Source organism: Misgurnus anguillicaudatus, chromosome 11 (assembly GCF_027580225.2).
Source record: "Misgurnus anguillicaudatus chromosome 11, ASM2758022v2, whole genome shotgun sequence".
Lineage (NCBI taxonomy): Eukaryota > Metazoa > Chordata > Actinopteri > Cypriniformes > Cobitidae > Misgurnus > Misgurnus anguillicaudatus.
The window spans coordinates 21771569-21796453 of record NC_073347.2 but is presented as its reverse complement, the minus strand read 5'-3'; the positions used below and the strand labels follow the sequence as shown (position 1 = coordinate 21796453).

General features: G+C 36.6%; 1 protein-coding gene across 10 annotated transcripts in view; it reads left to right on the top strand.

The window, feature by feature from the left end:
- The window catches only part of kcnq5a (potassium voltage-gated channel, KQT-like subfamily, member 5a), a 155438-nt gene that overhangs the window by 4412 nt on the left and 126141 nt on the right, over nucleotides 1-24885 (top strand). The gene's annotated exons all lie outside the window — the stretch shown is intronic.

The window sequence follows — 24885 nt, the reverse complement described above, 5'->3', positions numbered from 1 at the left end:
AATATACACTTGCGAAGCTGGAGTTCACCTGTTACTCTACAGAGAATTGCCGTTGTTCCGTATATATTCCGTACAGCCTACGTTCAAAATATGATTTTCATACGTTTATACTGAACATTTACATAAAAATGTGTGCATTTAATTTTGTGCAGAATGTTTGCAATTCCTCTATTTTAGCATACATCACATTTTCTGAAGCAAGCACGTGGATGTTGACATTGTTCAAAATTATGCCATTTGAAGTGATCGTGTATGGAAATCATCTTCAGCACTAATATGCTAATAAATAATAAATTCATGAGCTGTAAATATTATTTTTTTTGTTAATAAACACTGTCAAGGTATAGCCTACATTAGACTGGAGTGCTTTCTCAACAAGTTAGTTAGAGGTCTCTGATCACTCATTAAATATGCAGCAATGGGCTTTGATAGGCCATTTATCATGTACCTGTAGAATGATCTATGATAGGGTTTGCGTTATTATGATCATGTTTAATTGCTGTTGACGTTACTTATGATCATGCACTTTTAGAGATTAAGTTTTCTGTAAGAGATGCTCTTAATATGACATCATATTAAATGAAATTGCACCCATTCTGACATATTTTAAAATTTTGTAAGAAGCGTTTGCATAGGGAGGAAGACAAGCTGTCGTATTGTAAGACTGAAGCGTTTTGCTGTGCTTGTGAGACAGGATGTTGTTGTTTTATTTGTGCTGAGAGCACAGCTGAGGTCGTGGAGGTTAAGTTGTTACATCTGCAAGTAACGCATTGTCCCATACTCAGAAACATCACAGAATCAGCACACTGAGACTGTGCCGTTGGTAAGAAAAACATAAAACAAGCAAAAAAAGAACAGATTTTTATGTTTTTTTTTTGTAATTTGTGTTTGACAAGCTTTCATTTTCTTTGCTCTGTGGCCCTTGATTTACATGATTATAATTGGGCATTGCATAAAAATTTGGAGGGCATAGTTCATTCTCAAAATTTTGTTTGCGTATAAAGAAAATCAGAGTGTAATGAGCTGTAAATTTGGTTTAGTTGTGATAGAAATCAACACAGTCCTTTTAGGCAGATGATTATACCTTAAAAGCGTTATCCTAAGAGGACAGTTTGTTCCTAAATATCTTACTAACCTTATTACTACTGTGCAAAGCATTTAACTCCTGCATCAAAATCTAAACAAAAATCTTGATCTGTGTGGAATTCAACAATTTATCAATATAAATTTATGAAGTAAATCCTGTTTTGTGCCAGTAGATTATTGTAGACTTGTTCAATTTTTGCATTGAGAAATCTAAATGCATCTGAATGTTCAAGCAACATATGCTTATTTTATTTCTCCCAAAATAAAAATCAAACACAGTTTTTCAAAAAATGCTGACTTAGCTTTCTCTCCCTTTGCGATCGTTACATTTTAAAAACATAAACGATAATAAAATTACATAACATCTCTTGAAAATTGTACTGAAATAACAATGTGTGATCATTAAAGGTAGAACCTGCATTGCCTAAAACATTACGAAATATATGTGTCAAATGATGTGCCAGTTTCTAATAATCTTTATAATTGTCTTAAAAGCATTGGATCCTCAACTTATTTCAGATACATTTCAGCAAAAAAAGTTAATTGGTTTGCGCAAAACAGTCATATCTCAACTCAAATATAGTACTAATATAGTACTTTACTATATATCCCATGTGGGACTACAATGCAATATGCTTTGTTATGATGATTTTCTGTTCAATAGGTTCTGTAAATGGACAGGGTTTTCAATGGTCATATATCAATAACTCACAGTTGTCTGCTCATCCCAGTGAATGTTTTTACAGCATCAAAGCAAACTCATTTATTTCTTTGTGATGAGCAGACTGCACGTGAGCATATTTTACCAAGGTTAAAGCTTATGTGCTGCTTTAGAGCCACACCTCAGTGAAGGAAGAGTTTACAGTCCAACAACATGTATGTTTATAAACTTTCATATTGAGATGAAGTTTTATGTGTGTTGTTTCACAGCCCCAAGTTATCTACATATGTGTATAAAACATGGTTTAAAATCCCGTGCAATGATTTGTCATCAACACAATATGTCTAACATACTGTATTTTATGACCTCATTTACTTTTCTTTATCACCTCAGAAATCACATACGTTCTTCGAAAATGAAAAAAGGAAATTGAACAGTAGATGAGCACTACCGTAATAATCTGTATAGGCGCGTCATACTGTATTATGAGAATAGAGAATGTTGAGAATCTGCTTTCAGCTAGAAGTTCACAGAGTTCGCTATTCACATTTCCTAACTGTGTTTCGTTTTATGATTTAGAAAACTAGATGCTCTCCTTAGATGGCTCAGATTGTCTGCGTTATTGAGGGTGATTTGTACCGTGCGCTGTGACGATGGCTTTTAAATTGTAACAAAATATTTCACCATTCCCACCTGTAATGGTCTTTTGCCTCAGCTGTGACACAGACAGAAAGAAAGAGCCTCTTGTTCCTCTTGTGCAGGAAGGTGCTCTCTTTTACCACTGACCCGCTTAGACAGGCAGAATTGATATACTGTATATAAGAACCAGCCAACTAACAACAGATTTTCTACTTCAGCTAAGATGTCTGTTTGGATTTAATCATATATTTTAAATACGAATAAAACCAAGAGATGTCTGGTTCTATTAGTTTATTTACTTATTTATTTAGCATAAATAACACCTTTTTTCTTTTGATTGTGTCCCAGGTCTGCTTAAAGTACTTTAATCTGCATTTATAATCCGGGTTCCTACGGGTCCTTGAAATCCTTGAAAGTTTGTGAATCTGGGAAAAAAATTCAAGGCCCTGGGAAGTTCTTGAAAATAAACATACATAGATACAGGTCATTGAAAGTGCTTAAATCTATTTTATGCAAGAAGTTTCTGGAAAAAAATCATATTATTCCCTGTGTAGTGTAGGATAATATCATAAAAATTCTAGATTTTTTAAGCAGACGTGCTAAACTGTTCACTTTAAATGCTCTTCTTCTGTATGCGAATGTTGATTCAGACCAAAATGATTTTTGGCGTAGTTGTGTTTGACAAAACGTCTAAAAACGTCTTGGGTTACGTATGTAACTGTTGTTCTCTGAGAATGGAACGAGGCGCTGCGTCTCCATTGCCATACTTTCTGCGTCCATGTAACTCGGTCTTTGGCAATATTTAAGATAGCAAAATATTTCCTGGCTCCCGCGTCACCCTGTCTTTGTCATTAAGCCTCACCATTGGTTGAATTTGATATTCAGACGCACTTACCCCTGGAGGCATCCCCAAAGTGTCACCGCAGTGACGCAGCGCGAGTTTCCTTGAAAGATACTGTAATCTTAGAAGGTAACACATTGTAACCTTGCTCTCACTTGAAATGTGTCCCCACATTTAGTCCTTGAATTTGAGGGTATTGGACCTGGAAAGTCCATGAAAAGTCCTTGAATTTGAAGTTAACTAAGGTGTGGGAACCCTGTATAATGATCTAGATCAGTGTTTCCCAATCCCGGTCCGCGAGAACCCCCTCCCAGAATGTTTTAGATGTCTCCTTATTTAACACACCTGATTTAACTCATCAGCTTGTTAGAGACGTGTTTACCATTTTGGAAAGAGGCTGATAAGTTGAATCGGGTGTTTTAACCTAAAACTTTCTGGGAGGGGGTCCTCGAGGACCAGGATTGGGAAGCACTCTAGATGTTTAGTTTAAGGCGTGCTTTTATTTTATTGCTAGTTTAATTCATTACTCTTTGATGAAGAAAACCATTGACACATTGGTCACTAGGCACAGGTCCAGTAATGTACAGTCCTAAGAGTTCCCGTCATTGTCGTAGTTAAAACGGAAGCTGTTATTGCTCACGGTTGTAATGTAAATGGAAAAGATTTGGCTCTCACTTAATGGAAAAAGGTTTTAGACAAACTTAAACAAATTACAGATCTTGAAAAGTGTAAAGAGGAGGCAATAAACAGGGTGTCATATCTGTGTTCCAGTAGGAATATGAATGGTGGGGGGAAAGGTGTTTGAAAAGAACACTGTTTGATCATCTTATGGGCTTTTGACACAAGCCAGACCCCGAGGATGATCCACAGCCCTCAGAGCACTGTTTGAACATGCTGATCTGGTACTGAGAGAGTGTAAATCATAGATCTAAGCATTTGGACACTTCTACTATGCATCATGGTTGCAAATGGGAATATTGATCATTGAAGATCTCAGCCTCTATTGTTTTTGAAGTATCTTTGTTGTCACTGTACTTGAAGCATTTAAGAAATGTAATTTCTTGAATGTGTTTCTTATATGTAGGCTTATATTTAATAACAGGGCAACCAGTAGCCAATAATACAGTAGCTTTATCGCTGTAATAGGTTTTGGTGATAAGGATGGTGAATCAATAGAAGTCTTGTTCACTGCAGTTAACAAATAGTTTGTAATTCTATTCAGATGATTTCATAATTTTGACTGGGTGCAGGGTACAGTAGTAAAATTTAGAAAGAGGTGTTGTGTTAGTTTCAGTTGCTGACAGGGGGGTGACTGATTGAGGCAGCCGTCTTCCTCTAATAGCAAGCTTTGCAATATAAGTAGTCTGTGTGGCTGGGCATAACCCAAAGGGGCTTCCCTGTCTAGTAGTGCCCAATGAGACAAATGTGAAATGAGTAATTGCCTTGCCAGGAAATGCATGTGCACACTCCATCCCTTACCATTCTCTTCATTTCATTTTGCTTGTCAGCATGACCGTTCTTTCTTGATAAACCAGTATAGAATATAGTATAAAATAGCTCTGTGTGTTTGTATGCTGGTTTACTTATTGTTTAACAATGTTCTGAATGGATTTTACAGATAACAACAAATGCCTAACGTTACTCTGAGAACTTGACATGGTTTACTGAATCATTTCTGGTATTTGCCTCCCACATACGGTAGCTTGCATTTGCATAAAACTTAATCTCTGTTTAGTATTTTTGTCTTTAGACTGTAAACAATAATTGAAAACAAGGTTACTGAAATGTGTCTGTCCTGTAATAGAAACAATTCATGAGAAGCTATGTGTTCTGCTTTGTGTGGAATGAATTGAGCTCTCTGTCTGTCTTGGATGAATAAGCATCTCTATAGTCATGCGCTACATTTTGTGCAAGTAATTGAATTTAGACCTACATGTAAAGTACCTTGTCTATTGATGAGTTAAGTCTTAAAGGGCCATAGTTGCATTTTATTTGTTTAATCTGAAGAGTTTAGATGTAAAACGCGATTTGACGTGAAAGTGTTCGAAGAACGTATAATTAAGGCTGTCACGGTTATGGAATTTGGCTGACGGTTAATTGCCTTATAAATTATGACAATTAATTGCCTGTTTTAGGGCTTTGACAATTATGATGATTATTTGTCTATTTTATTGCTTTGACATTTAATTCTCATACATTTTTTTCTTTGTTTATGAAATAATTTTCACATATTGTTGTGATTATTTAAAAATTCAATATTTTGCAAGGTTTACCTGGCAGTAAATATTAATAGCCTACGCATAACACATATTTAAAAGTAATCTGATACTGTCTCGTTTATACATGCGCTGCAGCTCCCCCTTGTGTTTTTAGAGAGATGTGCAATCATTGGGGTGATTTGAAATCATCACGATGAGGTCAAACAATTGCAATGAGACGATTATTTGATCATTGTGACAGCCCTACGTATAGTGTGTTGAAACATTCGGTTACAAAAAGTTGGCTTTTAGGGGCTTTTGCATTTGAACTCTGTTTATGTATAATAGTAGTTTCATCAAATTAGTTTGTAAAATGTTAGTACTGGAACTATGTTAAATCAAATGTCAAACTCATTTGGCTCTTGCTGTAGTAAGCTGGGAAGAATAAAAGCATGCTCATCAAGCCTTTATTGAAGTTTAAAGATTCTGTTTTTGTTGTGGTACTGCGCATGTCTCCTTTGAAGTTTTGGCATGTATGCACATGTGTTAGTGGCTAATGAAATAAATTTAACTATGCAAATTTTTCCATCTGCCATCAGACATATGAGAGACAGCTTATTTGTTCTCGTGGGTGTGATCCTTTCAGATATCTGATATACCAGTGTTGGATAAAAGAAGGCAGCTGAAGCTGGAAGATCAGCATCTGAAAAATTATCTACAATTACTCATTTTACTCTCTTTAATAGATCAAAATCATTCACGAGAGGGGAATTTATTAATGGCAACCAAAGACCAGAGATTTCTGTGTGAAATACAAAGCGTGCTGTTTCGAGTCTATATGGGAATGCGAATGCATTCAAAATGTTCAAGCGGCAAACTAGACGCGGTAGACGCGATTTTGACGCCTCAAAAAGGGCTGGTGTAAACCCACGGTCAGGGTCGAGTGCAATGTGCAATTTTCAAAGGCCGAAGGGGTTCATAGTTTAGGAGTACTTCAGATTAGCTTGTAATAAAAGGCTGGTTTGTAAACTTTATTGTTAAGGTTTCGTTAGCATATCACAGCAGCAGTACCAGCTCGATGCATGAACATCATTTTTTTGTGAATTAACTCATCCTTTTAGACAGAAATTTTAAAATCTGCTGTTCTTTTTAAATAAAAGGATCGCGAGGACTTGAATTGATTGATCGTTTCGATTGATATGTGCCTGCGTTTGGTAATGTTCAGGCTTAATGTATCATACCGCAACTCTTCACAAGACTTTGATTACAACTGTCACAGCCTCGTAAATCCTCTAAAGTATTTTCTATTTTCATTTTTCTTTTAATGTATGTAGATTTATAACACTATAAATTGCATTATTTTACCCATGCATTACATTATCTGCGTGCATACACACATACCGTAAAGATTCCATAAAGACATGCAACACATTTAAAGTCCTGCATTTGTTAGGTTTTTTCCACGGCGTCTGAAGTTTGCTAATTATCCATGATTTCTCTCTTTAGAATAATTGATTAATCAATAATTTATAGATTAGTTGTTATAAAAATAGTTGTTAGTGGCAGCCCTACATTGATTCATGTTGCAGTAATTTATGCTTACACATACCAGTTCATGGTAGAGTTATAACACCAATGACATTTCCTAATAGATATCAGATAAACACAACCAAACTCGATTAAAAACCACAAACTTTATGCTAACAGATATTTTCCAGTTCTATTCTCTAAAACTTGCTCTGATATTTGTATACTCCAATGTAGCAGCAACCCATTCTCAAGAGTGTGTATAAATAGCACGCAGTGTGAAAAGTCGTGCAAAACATATGCTACATTTGAATTTTGCGTGCATACTGTATGATACGTCAGTCCTTCCCGTATAATTAATGCGGTGCACCTTTTTGTGTCATTTTATGCATTGGTTTAAAAAAAAATCTGTTTTTTAAACCATTGTCGCTTTATTTGAAACTGCATCTTTCTGTTAGCTTGTCCAATTTTAGTTTTCTGCACATACATGCTTGTGGCTATAGTTGTTTCGGCAATTGACCTTACTGCATATGCATCTGTAGTATTTTCTTTTTCAGATGCAAAATTTATGCGAGGACGGTATTTAAATGAATCACGCAATGTGATTTCTTAAGGTTTGCGTTCGTCAATTTACTGGTATTTGCACCATTATTTAAGGCCCTAAAAATCTTAAAAATGGGTTGGTCATTATGGAAATGCGTTTTTGCGCCTGTGTTCTTTAATGTCCACCTTGTCAGTAAATCACCTGCAGAAATTTTCAATTCCATATGCGCTTTTTTAAATTGTTACAAGTAATTTATGTTCAACCTTGATTACCTAAATGATGTTCAAACTAAAATGGTTACATTTTCATACCACATTGTTTTCCTGTGTAACACAAAAGGAGAAATGTATATTTGCTCTTTTTTAGATAATGTTTTGTTAATGACCATTTCTGTCACAATTGAGTTCAGAAAGAAATGGGTGAGTAAATAATGAAAGATTTGTCATTTTGGGGTGGAAAATCACCTAAAGGTATAACTTTGGAAAACAACTTCTTGATAGTGTGAAACATTTCACTCAATCCCAGAGTGCCGTGGCATGGCCAAAGTTGCCACTGCTAGAAAGTGTCACTTGGCTTCCTGTTGGCCGGCAGGGGCAGCATCTGGGAGGAAGATGGCATCTGGTCTGTGCCAGTCTCAAGTCATGCTCTAAAAAGTACATCCTCTCGCCTAGCCCCAAACTCCCTCATGTCCTGCTCGCTCTTTCATCTGATCTGAGGTACCTCTATGACAGGCTTCCTTTATCCTTTTATGCTTCACACTTTTTATTTACGTGTTTTTCCCACAGACCCAAGTATACAGTGTTCCTTCAAAGAACAAAAGGGATGTCAGATCTCATCAAGGACAGAATTAGCAGTAAAGAATGTGTCATTGTTTATCCTGCATGTCAAAGACACTGTGGACTTGCCATTTGACAGTCCTTGTATTTAGACTATTTTTGTAAATCTAAATGATGCTTCTATCATGGAAAATCATCTCTTTGCACCAGGAACTGGAACCAGGCCTAGGGTCATGACTGTGTCCTCAAATGAAGGCTTGCTTGGTGGACTGGGTGGTCTGTCAATCAGACTGGGAGCCACAAATAAGGAACCGAGTACATGGCAAGCGTCTCTCATAACCTATCACAGTCCCAACACAAACAGATTGAGGAATGTGAAGTTCCTCTGGTACAATGAGAGTACCCAGGCCCAGCAAGATGTAGAAAGCAGAGATGCAGATCTACACCGTAGGGATTACGAGAAAATTAAAGTTACACATATAAATCTGTTGTGAAGAATATATATTCCAATAAATGTATTCCGATGCTCAATTTTCCGTTTTCTGGAAACTGCCAAAACCATAATTCTATTTCACAAGCTGCATCAGAGCCAAACAAACATAATTTATTCAAACACATCCAAATTTCCAAACCCAATTTTGTCGGTATCCAAAACCATATGGCTGAGAAAATCCAAAAAACTAACATAGCAATGACTAAAGGTCAAGACTCAAAGCATAATTGAGAATGGGTAAGTTGATAAGACTGGAATACAGACTGGCATTTCATCTTCTAGATCAAAATATTCCCCTGAGATTCTGGTGTAATAGTAGTGTAAGGTATTGTACTACTGATATAGAGCTTTTGCCCCAAGGGGTTTAACAAACAACTTTTACACACACATGTTCACATGAGAGGGCACTTTGTCATTGCAACAAACAGCTGTCATGTTTTGTCAAAGCTGCCTGTCCTCCAGCCTACATGTATAATGAAGTTTTCCCCGAAACAACAGTCACTCAAACCTAATTAATCAACTACACAGTAGTTAGGCTTTTTTTGACCAGACAATGATGAAAGCTCTTCTCCTGACTGCAGCCTTTATGTCTTGTTAAAAAGCAATCTGGTTTAAAAGCTTTGCCTTAAAAGCTTTTGAATAATTTGATATCAGGTAAAGGTAAAAAAAACACTGTTTGTAAAGCAAACAAGCAAAATTGCTTTACATTATGTCTTGCGTTGATGTCAGTGTTACATGAAAAACAATTCTGAAACAATTTAGACTGTTCTGTTCATAGTGTAACAAATGAAGAGTTTTGTTGCAAAATGAGATAACTCCGTTTTTAACATTTTTGTTAAAACATGTTTATTATTATGTTATCATTAGGGATGCACCGAAATGAAAATTCTTGGCCGAAACCGAAAAAAGGAAACTAAGGCCGAAAAACCGAAACCGAAACACCGAAATAAATTATTATGCCAATTATTAGTACAATTGCATTTATGGCTATCACTGTGTACTAACTTTACTAGGGGTGTGTGATGGATAAAAAAACTCACAGTTTGGATCACTACAGTTTTTGAGACACAGATCAGATTATTTTTCGGACCAGCAAAAAGCAGGTGGGAAAAATCTAATAAACAATAAAGAAATTGCAAACATTTATAAAAGAGAACAAAGTTGTACAAAAAGAATACTGTGGAGATAATTTTGTTTATATGTGCCCTGTCAATAACAGCAAGATTTTATGGTTGCTTGCTTTTTTTTAAACGCGTTTCTCTCGTATGTGCACTACCGAGGGCACTTAAACGCGTGCACATACAGAGACCGAGGGTGAATCCCAAACAGAGCAACAGTCGCTCCACATAAAAACGTTACGTTGTTTTTCATTGCTTTATTCGCCAAATGTATGTTAATGGATTACAGTATGAGACACATTAGCGCGACTCTCTCTAAAGTTTACACATCAAGACATGCTTAATCTTTGCCGACGCGTGCAATCAGCTCGACCGTGAGTGAAACCTGCTTGAGCATGAAGGGGAGGGGTGGGAGACGACTGATCACCGTGAGTGAAACCCAAGCGCTAGCGAACAGATGGGAGGGGCGCGGTTGACATTCATTTTCGGTTTACATTTTCGGCTGGATTTTTTTTCGGCCCGAAACCGATAATGCCATTTTTGGCCGAAATTTTCGGTGACCGAAATTTCGGTGCACCCCTAGTTATCATGTTATTGTTTTGTTTTATGGTGCTACTTAGTTGTATTTTTTAAGTTATGAAGGTTTAAGTCAAAACCAGAATTGCTTCGGGATGCGTTTGCATATTGGTTAACTACGTACAACTGCATTTTGCTTTTGCAAAAACTCTAAAAAAAGGTTGGGTTATTTTTAATCCATGCTGGGCAAATATTAAACAGAACACACCACTGGGTTAAAATTGACCCAATGCTGGTTGGTTGCGTAACCCAACATTGGGTCATTTTAATCCAGCATACCCAGCATGGGTTAAAAATAACCCAGCCATTTTTAGAGTGAAGGTTGTGGGTTTAGTCCCTAAACAAGTGAACTAGCAATGTTAAGTTAGATATAGCCTGATGTTTATTTTATACTACTATTATTTTATTTATACACTGAAAAAATAAAGGCTGGATTAACTTAAAGCTCACAAAACATACGCCGTTTCTGCATTTCTGATGTTATTCTGGAGTCCCTGTAGAGTAGTATTACATCCTTTATATCTGAAGAGTCTTTAGTTTAATCAGATTTTTAAAAGAAAGATTAGCTTTACAGATTCTTTCTGATAACGTATGGAAAATTTAAGAAGGAGGAGTTACTACCGCGGGAGGAGCGAGTACGAGTCATTCAATACTATACAACACGGTTTAACTTATGATTCACAACATGTTTGTGTCATTTATATAATATGTACACACCTATTTCCAACATAAGACAGAAGTCTTACTTACCGCATGCAACTCATGACCCGGTTGGGACTTTTCAATGAAATCCAGCGCATTAAACACACATGCAAAACTCTGCTGCTACCCCGGATAATAAACTATATTCATTGTTTCCATAAGGCTGGCTTTCTTCTCTGTACATCCAAAAACACACTTCTTCTTTCATGCCATTGTTAAGTTTTGAAATTAAACAAAGCTGTCGCATGAAGTGATGTTTCTAAGTTCTAGCGTCTCCCGCTGATTGTCATGTGGGCATGGTTTTCCAGGAAGTGCCCATAAAATAAGTGATACGTACAGAAACCCCTGAAACGTCAGCTGGACCTGTAATCGGAAAAAAACCTTTCAGAAACTTGTACGAACCCTGGCGAAGTTCATTCAGCACAGAAATACTCCCAACTGTTTTTGTGACACTTTGCCTATATACATTTAGCATGAGGAAACAACTCTTAAACTGTGTTAATAAGTTAGAATGCATGAAATACCATTGAACCACCAAAAATATAGTGCATCATGTTTGCATCCAGTTTTTTTTTTAAGTATTACTTACAAATGACTAAATGTAAATGGAATTTTAAACAATTTATACAATTGCTTAAAATTTTAAGTAAAACTTGTTTAAAGAAGTGGATGCAAAATATGCACTATATTTTTAAGTAAATCCAGCGTATTATTTTTTACAGTGAGTAAAAATTATTCTGAGCTAAAAGGTTACTAATACAAAATACAACATGGGTTGTTGTTTGGTCCATCAATAAATATTGTCTGCCTGTAAGGGTGTTGATGTAGATCGGGGCAGTGTGGGTACTGGCATCGAAAGGTTTACAAGGGATCAAGCAAGCTTGAGGTCAGAGTATCAATATAGCTGTGCCTTCCAGTCCTTCTCTAAGTACAGATAAATCAAACAACACACACACACACACACACACACACACACACACACACACACACACACACACACACACACACACACCTTCCTCTGAAAATAAGAGGAAATTTACAGAACTGTGTGTGCACATCAATATGGGTCCAGTAAGGTTTGGGTTTTTGTGAAGACCTCTTTTAGTACATTCACTTGGTCCAGTGGTGTTTTCAACAGTCTATCGCTGATCACAGCCTATGAAGTCAGAGCTTATCGAATGAGAAATTTGGTTTGTCACGTTTTCAGAAGAAAGATATGAGTTGGATTTGTTTGGCTTGAGGAGTGTTAGATTATCAGCTTGAGAAATGCCTGGTGTTTCTCAGAACAGAGGGTTGAAGTGAAAGAGCTGTTAGCATGTTAGTGTGGGAGTTCGACCATGGGTACTCCACTTACAAGGCATGGAAATTTAACTCTAACTTCCAAAAAGCTATGTTAGCCTTTGTATTTTAATATCTACTTGAATCTATGTTCGTCTATAGCTTCAGGTCTGGCCCACAATGCAGTTTATTCAGACCTATAACTACTCACTTAGACCATAAAAGATCATCTGACAGCTGGTTTGTTTTTATGTCCCATTTAGGGCTAAGTAAACATTAAATATCATACAATAACAATAGACCAAAAATGAATGGACAAAAATGATAATAGTACATCTGTCCTTGGAACAGTGGATATTTTTATCAGTATGTGTGTTCCTTGAAAATCAAACAGCCAATGCTCTATCAATTAAGCTACACTCATTAAATATGTGCCTTAAAAAAAGCTCTGTTTGAATGTAATTGTGGTATAGGGTTGTTCTGTTAAAATATTCAATCTGCTGTTTTGTTGTGAATATTCACCCTAATTGACCTCTTACTGTCTATTATATGACTAAAATTAAACAATAATAACACTGACTGCTCTTGATTGATTTCTTCTATTTATTCTTCTTTACTAAGGGCCTGTTTACACGAGAACGCTCCAGGGTGAAAACTAGGGGTGTAACGGTACGTGTATTCGAACCGGACCGTTTCGGTTCAGGGCTTTCGGCACGGTGCACACGTGCACCGAAAGGCTGAATGCATTTTGTGTGCGCCTGTGCGGAACATAATACGTGCGTTTCCGCACGAACATATTAAGTGGCGGAAGTCTCCGCGTTCAGCGCAAGTCTTCTGTCAAACATATAACATAATTCGACCCGCAGAAAGATTTTATTTACTTAGTTGTATATCCGTTTGATTGTTGATGTAAATGTGTACATGTTGTATCTAAAAGCGCATGTTAAACGCATGTCAACGCGCTGCTTTGTTCTTTCAAAAGTGCGTGAGAGGTTGCGCGTCTTTCATTGCTACGTATTCATGAGACGCGCTTTCTGTGACAGCGAGAATAAGGAATGCGTGATCAGATTTTTCATCTGCACATCACGTCAATCATATCATTGTGCCAATGCGATCAGCTGGTCGGGACAGAGAAGAGCTGTAACCCGGGGTTACTTAGCTGTCACTCAGCTGCGGAGGGGTTCGTTACAGCTTACATTGACGACACAAGCAAAGATTAGGAGAAACATGCAAAAGATCAAAGATGGCTAGGTATGCAACTCACTAATCTCAAAATGAGTGTATAATAAGTATATCATCATGTTGCTTGCTATGCAGTTACACATAGAGCAGTAATATTATTTTTATACAGAGATGGTACATAGCCAATTCAATACTGTGAGTTAAACAATCCAAAATAAATCAAAACACAAAATGTTTGGTGGCAAAAATGTAGGCTAATAGTTCATAAATGTATTCAGGAATTGAATTTGTTAGTTCAAGGTTTTAGTAGAAAAAGTTTAAGAGAAGGTTAAGAAAAGAGTTACCTTCTGTTATAAAATAATGTAAAAAAGAACTTTGCAGTAGTATTTCATTTATTATTTTTTCATTTTATATATATTTTATATGTTATATTTTAATAAAAAGTGTTTAAAAAAGTGTAAACAAATTGTAAAAAAAAGTTTATAGTAATAAACAACCTGCAGTTTAATGTTTGCATTTCTCCCTTACTGTACCGAAAATGAACCGAACCGTGGCTTCAAAACCGGGGTTCGCACCGAACCGTGATTTTTGCGTACCGTTACACCCCTAGTGAAAACATAAAAATATTTTATCGGATGTGCCTTTCGTTTACACGCCGACGGCGTTTTGGGGGCTTAAAAACGCAAAAAAGTGAAACTACCCTCCAGAGTGGAAATCTTAAAAACAATTTACCGTTGCGTTCTCGTCTAAAGAGTAAAAACGCAAAAGTCTGCTCACGGTGGCTCTCACCACGTACGCATTTACGTCACAGGTATGCGCCAGTTCAGGAAAATAACAACATACATGTCGGATTGTTTCCATACGTTGAACCTTCAAGTTGCCATAGCAGCTCTGATAAATATACAAGAGTCTTTTTAGCAGTTGTATGAAATATTCACAGTATTACTGATCAGAGAAGGCGCATTCTTTACCTCAGTCAAACTGTTGATGCGCCAATTTGTCGGAGGCAAACCAGACGGCTTTGGACGAGACCTGGGAGAACCAGGAAGAAGGTTGTACGCAGGCACACGGACTTGGTGTTGTTTTTTGTCTGTGCGTCACATTGCCACCTAGCTGCCTGGAGTGCATACTACACCAAATATCACACACTTTTGCGCGCAGATTTCCCCCTCAAGATGCTCGTATAAACGCGGAATAAAAAGTGATAACGCAACGCCACTTTTGCGGTTTCTTTTCCGATCGTTTCCATGTAACCGTATCCTAAATAATTACTGTATCTGAAAACTTGAAGCTATTTTAACACATCTGACTGACTGCAAAATTTACCAAAAGTTACTTTGGTAATATTTATATTATTAACATTTTAAGTTAAGAGGATCTTCAAGTAATGTTTTAGTTTATGCCTGCTCTCTACTAAAACACATCAATGCCTGTGGCATAAATACACAGAACAAATGTAATTTTTCTAAACATTTGCTAGCGCTGCCTCACATCAAAGACAAGCTACTAGGGTTGTTTTAGGTCGGGTGGAGAAGTTCTTCTGCCAAATGATTCTTTTAGTGTTCTCTGCGCTTGTTATGACACTTCACTTCATGAGCATAAGAGCTTTATTTGAATGATTATTCTTATAGCTCCAGAGAGCACTTCAATAAGATGCAGAGTAGGAAATTTAGCACTATAAGGAGGGCAGGTATGTTTTGCGGTCCATTTCGTAAGTCTCTGTAGAATAAACAGCAGATTGGCTGTGTAGTTGCTGGGTAATTTCTGGAGCGGCAGATAGGGTTGATGTTATTAGGCACCTGCCATATTCAGCTCAGCCTCTCGGGTTTGTATGATCAGCCTCCTTCAATAGTACAAACAAACTCCTCACTGTTTACGATATGTAATTCTTATATTTGTGCCAATATGCATGCCAGTCTGATGGGTGTTATGTATTGCAACATCATCATAAAATGTTTATACGTTTATATCCTTATATTTATATCCATGATCCACTGAACCGTTATTCAAGTACTACTGCATTTGTCTTAGCTATAAGCATATACATTATTTCTGCATGTTCTCTCTCGCTCTCTCTCTCTCTCTCACTGTAGTTCTTAGACCATATTAACTGTAACATTTGCAAATCAAAAGGGCTTAACTGCCTCCTGCCTGCTCCAGATAAAGGGTCTTAAGAAAAGGATGTCAAGTTTAACTTTTGATTATAAACCTTCAAAAAATGTATGCCCTGAAAATACCTAAAGTACATAATGGTAAAAGTAAAGTAAAAATCACATGACTGGCTTCCTACCATTGACAGAATAACATTTCCCCTTAATCTCTTTCTTCAGTCATATGAATATTTCAAATAAAAACTTGTTGGATGTTCACTGATTAATAAGGTGTAATGTAGCAATTTAGTTGTCATGAATGTTATTTTATTGACAATCCTTGTTATCCTGAATGATTTTTCCACTTTGCAACACAACAGGGAATGTTTTAGTCTATTTCAGTTTATGACCAGGGGCTGGCAAGCTTAAAAAATGTTAAAAGAGCATAATGTACCTTGCTTGACACAAAAATTACAGTTAACAGATACAGGGGTTTAACTTACAACTTTTAAATTACTTGCTCATATTTTAAACTATTTTGCTCCATCAATCGCTCTGTTCATTATGGATTTTTATGTGTATATAATTTTTTAAAGACATAGCTATTGCATCTAGTACACATCACAAAACACAAGCTCAATTGACTCCTGCTCTTTTCAGAGCAGTTTTATTAAGGATCATGGAAAGGTCAAAGCTTAAAAACATCATTTGTATCCATTCGGAACCTGAGAGGATCTATTGCAATAGAATATGTTAGACATGTGAGGTGAAAATAAAAATATATCCTCCAAATGGTTTTGTATCTTGTTTTAATGCCTTGTAAATTATCCAGAAGCAAGGGTTCAGGAACGGTGTTGGCGATACAGTATGTCACCCCTTAAGATTACTTGATACATGATCAGCCTCTTGAAAATCAGATTGATGAAAGATGTTGTCATGTGATGAATTTATCAAGAAGCGTGCATATGACGTGCCAGCCAGACACTTTGCACTGGTTCTAACTGATGGGCCAGATGACCCTGTCAAGCAATATCCAATATCTGATTACATGAAGTCTTATAATGCCATTTTCTTTACACCCATCAAACCTCATCTTCTTCCCCAGTATGTTCTTGCTATCTTTTTCCCTCTTCATCTTTGTGGGTGTTTCTGGTCCATATGTGGTGTTTTGTAGCCAGCATATATAATTCTGCCATCTGGATTGGAGATATGAGCCTGTTAAAGCCCTTATGAACACACCCTCATATAGACCTCACCAGCTAACAAGCTTTCACAATTAGTCATGTCATTAGAGAACTTGTGAGCCCTGAGCATCTGAACTTTTGTTCCTGGACTAACTGATGTCATTCTGGAGTGTTTTATTGTTGTGGAATTGCATTTAGGAGTTTTAATATTTAATGATCTTCAATGTTTTTGTGTTTTTGCCTGGAACATGTTTGTGTTGATGGGAGGCTTGCCTTCTGCTTTTTGAATTACATCATTTTAGAGATTAAGGGGGCCAAAACAGTTTTTATATTGCACTGTAAAACATGACATTAAATTTATAATTATAGAATATTATAGAATTTATACAATATTTATAAATTACAATTAATCCACATTAATCTGTGCAGAACTTGCTCTTAAAGCGACAGTAGCCCCTATTTTTTCTGATTGAAAAAATGGTCCAATCTGTAACTGGAAAAACCTTGTATGATTCAAATTGTAAGTTTTGTGACCCATTGAAGCACTAATGGTGAGTATATCCAGTGTGGAGATGAGAAGGAACAGTTGGCTTACATGGAAATCCTGATTTTTTGTTTGTTAAAAACAACAGCATCAAAAACAACAACAAAAATAGCAAAGCAAACATTGCGTTCAGTGGCCCTATAGGCTTTGTATTGGCAAGGTTTGGCCTTGGGTCCACTTATTGAGGAACCCTGTGCTATGCCCACAATGTCGAGTGGCATTTTCTTATCTGCAGGGTTCCCACGGGTCCTTGAAATCCTTGAAAGTTTTTAAATATGGGGGAAATAATTCAAGGCCCTGCGAAGTTTTTGAAAATGTACATCAGAGATACAGGTCATTGAAAGTGCTTGAATCTATTTTATGCAAGAAGTTTTCTGAAAAAATTCCATATTCCCTGTGTAGTGTAGGATAATATCATAAAATTTCTTGCCTTTTAAGCACACATGCTAAACTGTTTGCTTTAAATGCTTTTATCTTCTGTATGCGAATGTTGATTCATACCAAAATGCTTTTTTGCATAGTTGTGTTTGACAAATGAAAACGTTTCGGGTTATGTATGTAACTGTTGTTCCTTGAGAAGGGAACGAGACACTGCGTCTCCCTTGCCATACTTCCTGTGTCCCTGTAACGCCGTCTTTGGCAATATTTCAGATTCCTGGCTCCCGCGTCACCCTGTCTTTGTCGTTTAGCCTCACCATTGGTTGAATTTGATAAACACATTCAGACGCACTTACCCCTGAAAGCGTCCCCAGTGTGTCACCGCAGTGACGCAGCACGAGTTCCCTCGAAAGGGAACTGTAACAATGTATCCTAAAAGGTAACACGATGTAACCTTGCTCTCACTTAAAAATGGGTCCCCACATTTAGTCCTTGAATTTGAGGTATTGGACCTGGAAAGTCCTTGAAATGTCCTTGAATTTGAAGTTAACTAAGGTGTGGGAACCCTGTATCTGTGACTTCAGTTAATATTTCAGATACAAGAATGAAGTTTATAGATATTTCAGTTCAAATGAAGCAAATATTTGTATTGATGATTGTAATTTGAATATGTTATGTGTTATTTGTGTTTTGATCGTGTTTTAAAAGTAATGTCTTTTTTATTTGAGCTACTTGCATTCATTTCGGGCTACCGAAAACTGAAGAGTGTCTGCTCAAAGGGCAACCAGGGATTTTGAAATTTCACAAGCCCTGGGCTGCTATGATACTTTATCAGTCGTTGAATGATGTGCCGATTGGTTGTTTTTATATTTTCCCGCCCTCCTTCACTGTGATTGGATGGCAGAGTGAGAAGTGACATTGACATGCTGAGCGGTAAAAACGCACAGTGCTGGTGCTTAGCGCAGAAAAAACCCACCAGCTGGTGCCATTTTTTAAAAAGCGCAGCACTTCAAAAGCGCAGCACTTCGTAAACGCCTTGGTGTGCACACGCCAAGTGTAAAGAAACTGAGCTCAGTGCTAACTTTACAGAGTTATTGTTTATAATTAAACAACACATATCCGACCCACAGCCTAAATACAGGCACTACACTTTTTAACAATGGTAACCACAAAAATAAAAAAATAGCAAACTCTTCTAAATCTCAAACAATAAGGAATGTTTAACACTATTGAGTATTTCTCTTTATTGAAAACCACAAAACAATATCACTTAATTTAAAAAACATGCTCTCATAATGCAGGCTCTTGCAAAGCATGCTGGGAACTGGAATGCCTTCTCAACCAATCGTGTTGATTTAACTTCAAACTGAAGTAAATTTGCAGTGGCAGACTCCTTCTTAGCTTACCTGGCAAATTGAATGCCATAAAACTCATCACAACCACCAAAAGTTTGCTTAAATTAGGCTCTTTTATTGAAATAAATACAATTTTTTATATAGCTAAGTTCTTTGAGTTATTTTATTTAACTTTAAATGGTGAACTTGTTAAACGCACATAAAATCTTCAAGTTTAATCAACATTTTCACTGGTTTGAGTACAATTTGCGATAATCATGGTAACATTTTGGCATGCTACAGTAGATTGCTGACAAAAAGAGACCCATATATAGAAAACAGGCTGCTTTTTAGAACCTAATGGCTGTGTGGAGTTGGTACTGGTTGGTAAGATTATACCATTCATTGTATGTAAACCAGCTTAAAGATAAACAGATATTTATAGACAGATTTTTTTTCACATGCTTGTGACCGTGTTAGTATAGAGTGTTCTTTATTTGTGGTGTTTGTATCTGTTTTATCACATTTTGTAGGTATCAAACAATGACAAATGAGGGTTTGACAGCTTTAAAGAAAATGAAGTCACAAGTTTTCCCATCTTGAAGTAATTGCTGGATTTTGTATGTGGTGGCCAGGCCATAAAGCTGCAATGCTTTTATCCCCTCACTCGTGCAGACAGAGAAAAAACTGTCGTGTTTTTATTCTCTCTTTCCATTTATAAATCACTTTATAATTAAGAAAAGGGCACGAGCTAATAGTATAAAGTAAACAGAAAGCGCTACATTGCCTTTAGCACAGCTGTCCTCTAATTCTGTCTTGTAATAATTGAAATTCAATTACAGAATGAGATCAAAACCTCCCTTCATTGAAAGCAGCCTTCTTTGCACTTTGTCTTGCCATTATTACTATTCCCTTTTAACACTGTCAGAGGAGTGAAGCAGAGCCACAGGCCTGTCATTAGCATCACTTTACTTGAATGATGTGCTGTCTGGAGTAGATAGAAATTTTTGGCGCTAAACAGCTCTTTAAAGCAGATACAGTTTTATGTGCAGCTCTGCAAAAAGAGTTTCGTCATCTGCTAGATTTAAAAAAGACAGCTGATGTCTAGACGCATTAGGAAATATTTGTTGCTATAAATTAAATACACAACTCGGTACACAAGAAAGCCCTCATTAACATCTTCATAATAGCCCACAGAATTGAAAGACTCGGCATTGTTCTGTTTTTCATTATTCTGTTTGTTTGAGAATCCCAACAAGTTGGTTTAACCAATTGTGGAGAGAATGTATGCGGATTTCTTTAGACGGGTGCTGGAGCAGGGCGCCAAGCATTTAAAGAGTTAAACTCATCTGATGCATAATATCTATTGTTAATATGCTGGAGGACATCCTCCTTATGGGCCTAATTAGACTTGCTGTGCATTGACGCATTTCGATTCAAGGCCACTTGTGTACAAACAAGAATGCCCTATGGCCTCTCTCCTATACGCATTACATTTTAGGCCTTGAACGAAGCCACGGACGTCCACTGACATGGTTGTCTTGGAAACAAGATATTAAAGTCTAGATGAGTAATAAAGCAGCACTCTATTGCCATCAATACACGCCAGCACCCGCATGCTTACACAATGTGATGAAATGCCTTTGACTACAAACATTTTTCAGTGTGTTTATCGTGAGATTCATTCTCTGCCTTCTGTTTAGTACAGAGGAAACAATCCAACATCTGTCTACAACACAGATCATTCCCCATACCTTCTGATAAGATAATCAGACAGGATTGAAACCAGGATTCACACACTTCTTATTTACTTTGAATGGGTGATGTCATGCGTTGCCATACTGAATTGTAGATCCGCCGGCTTGCGTCACTGGCGTTGCTCACGGCAGAAGTTGAAAAATGTTCAACTTTTTAAACGGCAACGCAGTTGTCAGCCAATCAGATTACCTTAAGCAACCTAGTGCAGATGCTGGCCAATTACATTTATGCAAGCATAAAAATGTACAAAAGATTAATAATTGTGGTGGGTAACGCTATAGCTACACCAGCAATCGCTAGCAAAACCAAACCAGCATCCTAGCTGTCAAAACAAAAGCCTCCTTTTTGTGTTGTTTGGCGGTCCACTGTCATTAGCTGTCGTCACTATGATGATCACGTCAGGGCTACGTTTCAGACACGCCCTCCGTCAAGTGTTAACGCTCACGCCCTGTGTGAATCATGCGTTAGGTTTAACTCATGTGATACAGTAGCTTTGTCTGATATGTCCCATCTAGTCTTATATCACACCTGCTGACTCCACCACGCACAGCCAAATGAAGCACACATCACTTGGTGTGTCCATGGAAACTGATCCTGTCACATCTATCCAGACCAAAGCTACAAGCTGATAGGTGTTTGCTTAGTGAAACAGGTTTTCACAGCTATTTTATTCTGGTTTGATTGATTGCCATTGTCATAAACACTTACCTGTGGCTGTGATTTTTTTTCTCATGGGTTTTTTTTATGAATTTTTTGTTTTAGTTAAAATGTTTATGCCTGGAATCTAATGTTCATGTCGGAATTTCTATGGTCCCCAGGAAGCCCTGTAACTGTTCACAGAATGGCAGTAGTAGTTCTTCTGGCATGTGGTGTGGTGCCGCCATTCATGCATTTCACATCTGTGATGCTAGATCAATAACTGATTCGTTTTTGAGTTTGTCCCTCTCATGCACTCATAATTTCCATATGGCAACACAAAGGCGTCAGCATTTTCTGTTGTAGAGCAGCACTATTGAATAAATCAAGATTGTGAAGGCTGTCACAATTAACTAATCATAGAAAATGTTGATTCAGTTTACACTTATTGAATTATAGGTATAGTTTGCCTCAAAATGAAAATTCAATTATTTTCTCACCCTCATGTTGATTTAAAGTGCACCTATTTCATTGCTAAAAAACAACGTTGTGTATTTGGTATAATACAATGTGTTTGCGTGGTTTATGGTTAAAAAACACATTATCTTTCACATACAGTACAGTACATTTTTGTAGCTCCATTCTTCTTTCCTTAAAAGCATTGATTTTGTACAAAACTCAAAAACAAACAAAAAAATTTATGATAATGTCTGTCTTGTCTACACCAACAGGCCCAGGAAGTAAACTGTTGCCTACAATCTGTATGTTTGTTGTAGTCCAAAAAAAGAGAAAACGTTGGAAACGATAACTTGCGTCATTGTTTACTTTGGGGTATGTACATTTTGCATATCGTTAACATGTACTAATACACATACACACCAAAGAAAATGTAAAATTGTGAATCGGACAATAGTTGCTCTTTAAACCTGCATGAGTTTCTTTATTCTGTTCAATACATAAGAAGATATTTTGATAAATGATGGTAGGCACACAGTTGAGGATACCCATTGACTTCCAATGTATTTGTTTTTTCTACTATGAAAGTCAATGGGTACCATCAACTGTTTTGTTACCATCATTTATCAAAATATCTTCTTTTGTGTTTAACAGAATAAAGAAACTCATTAAGGTTTAGAACAACATGAGGGTGAGTAAATGATGAGTTTTCATTTTTTGGTGAACTATACCTTTAATACTTTATATTCCTATGTTTTTGTTCATTTTGTTGTATAGTGTTGATGTCTTACTTGCTTGTGCAATTGATTTAACATTTGCATAACTGTTTTAATGCTTTTATATAAAACAATAAGTAATAAATTCAGGAACACAGTTCTCAGGTATTTTAAATCTTTAGCCTGGCCCGTTTCTAAAGAATATAGAATAGAGTTGCACTTCTGCATTCATATTCTTTTACAGGTATTTTGGAGTCAGATAGAGAGCTCTAGATCTCTACTTTTTTGTATTCTATCAGTTGGCAATCCATGCAGTAATGCTTGAAAGCAGTCAATAAAAGCAATTTAAAATGAAAACTCTTTCCTTTCTGCAATGATTTTTTAGAGGAAATTAGATGATCCGTTGTGTGAGGTTAATCTACTGATTGTAAGTAAGAGGAGTGTGGAAGAGAGCATTTTGTGGGTTTGTGTTTGTCCAAATCAGTGTTCCCTTGTGTAGCGTGTTGAGTGCGGTAAAATATTGCTATTAGCAAACTGTTGCAGGTTGTTGCTGTACAGTACATTATTTATAATGGCTCAAATTATAGATGTATAAATAGCTTTGTTTCTCAATAGATTGTGTGTTTTGTGTGGGATGGATTCAGTAACCTTTGACCAGCTGTACGTGGAAAGCAGACGTATTGTACTTCTTTTGCTGCTGAGGTGTTCTGAAAAGCTCAGAAGCACCATAAATCACTACCTATTGGTGTTCAGACTGACACCTGCTTTTATATGATGGTCAATGATTTGCTGAAAGTTTTTTTTTTACTCAAATAGTTGTGCATCCAGCAGTTTACACATATATAGGTGATTCTCACGAAATCCAGATTAAGAAGGTGGGATTTTTAAAAAGCCCTTGAAACCATTTTTTTTTTGCACATATAAGATTAAAGTCTGAACTTACTATAACCATTATTTTTATTTAAAAAAATAATTGAAAAGTTTCGTTGCAAAACGAGACAAATCCAAACTCTTCAATTATTTACCGTACTTTCCGGACTTTTAGCCGCATCGGAGTATAAGCCGCATCATTAATAAATGCGCCATTAAGACAAAATAACATAAGTGGACTATACGTCACGTTTATTTAGAAAATTATTTTATAAATCCAAGCCGAAGAACAGACATTTAATCTGGAAAGGCAAGTTATTCAACTAAACAATAGCAGACAGAACAGCAGGCTGAATAGATGTCTGTACATTAAAGTAATATTATCAGTTATTTAATTGATAAACCCTAGCATACAGAACTTACCTGGAAGGTTGAATAGGCTAAATTAACCGAACAAGCCAACTAGCGTGAAGTTCGCATACTCATCATTCCACATTACTGAATCCTTGAATTACAATACAGAAGCAGCATATGGCGGACTCTCGCGGCTTATAGACGGTTTCATCAGACGCACTTGATACCGGTCTGGATCCGAACCTTACTTCCGGTTTTGTTTTTTTAATGGTCTGACTAGTTGCTAAACTGATCTCTTGAACAAATGCCTCGTCGAAAATAACAAATGTTTTGGTTTCCAATGTTATCTATGTGTTGGTTTTTTTGCTTGTTATATAAATAGACTACGTTTAAAGAACTTTGTTGTTATTTATTCTTAGCGGACTTTTACCGGAAGTTACGTGCGGATCCCGACAGCCGCTTGTTTATGTTGTTACTGCTGTAACGGTCTATAGAACGAAAAATATAGTACATTTTTCAGATTATCATTATCTAAAATTCTCATTAACGCAACATGATATTACATTAAATATATGCATTTACAAACTCATGTTTCGGTTATGAGAACTAAAAAGTTGTCTAGGTACTATGACAAACAAAATTGTAACTTTTATCTGGAGAGAAAAATAAGCTTACCTGATAGCCATCTTGAGTGTCACAGTAAATTATGTCCCTTCCAACAAATTTTTATTGACAATGTTAGTTCCTTGAGGGCTTAAACAATGATTGAAAATTGTTGCGGAGGATGAGAAAATTGGTTTTGGACACATTTATATTCCTTATTATTGTCTCTGCATTTACCAATGATCATCAAATACCACATGTTTCTTTACTGTAAATGTTTATAGTATAACATGAATCAAAGCTTTTTATTTTTTTGATTTTTTTATTATAAATACTTCCAT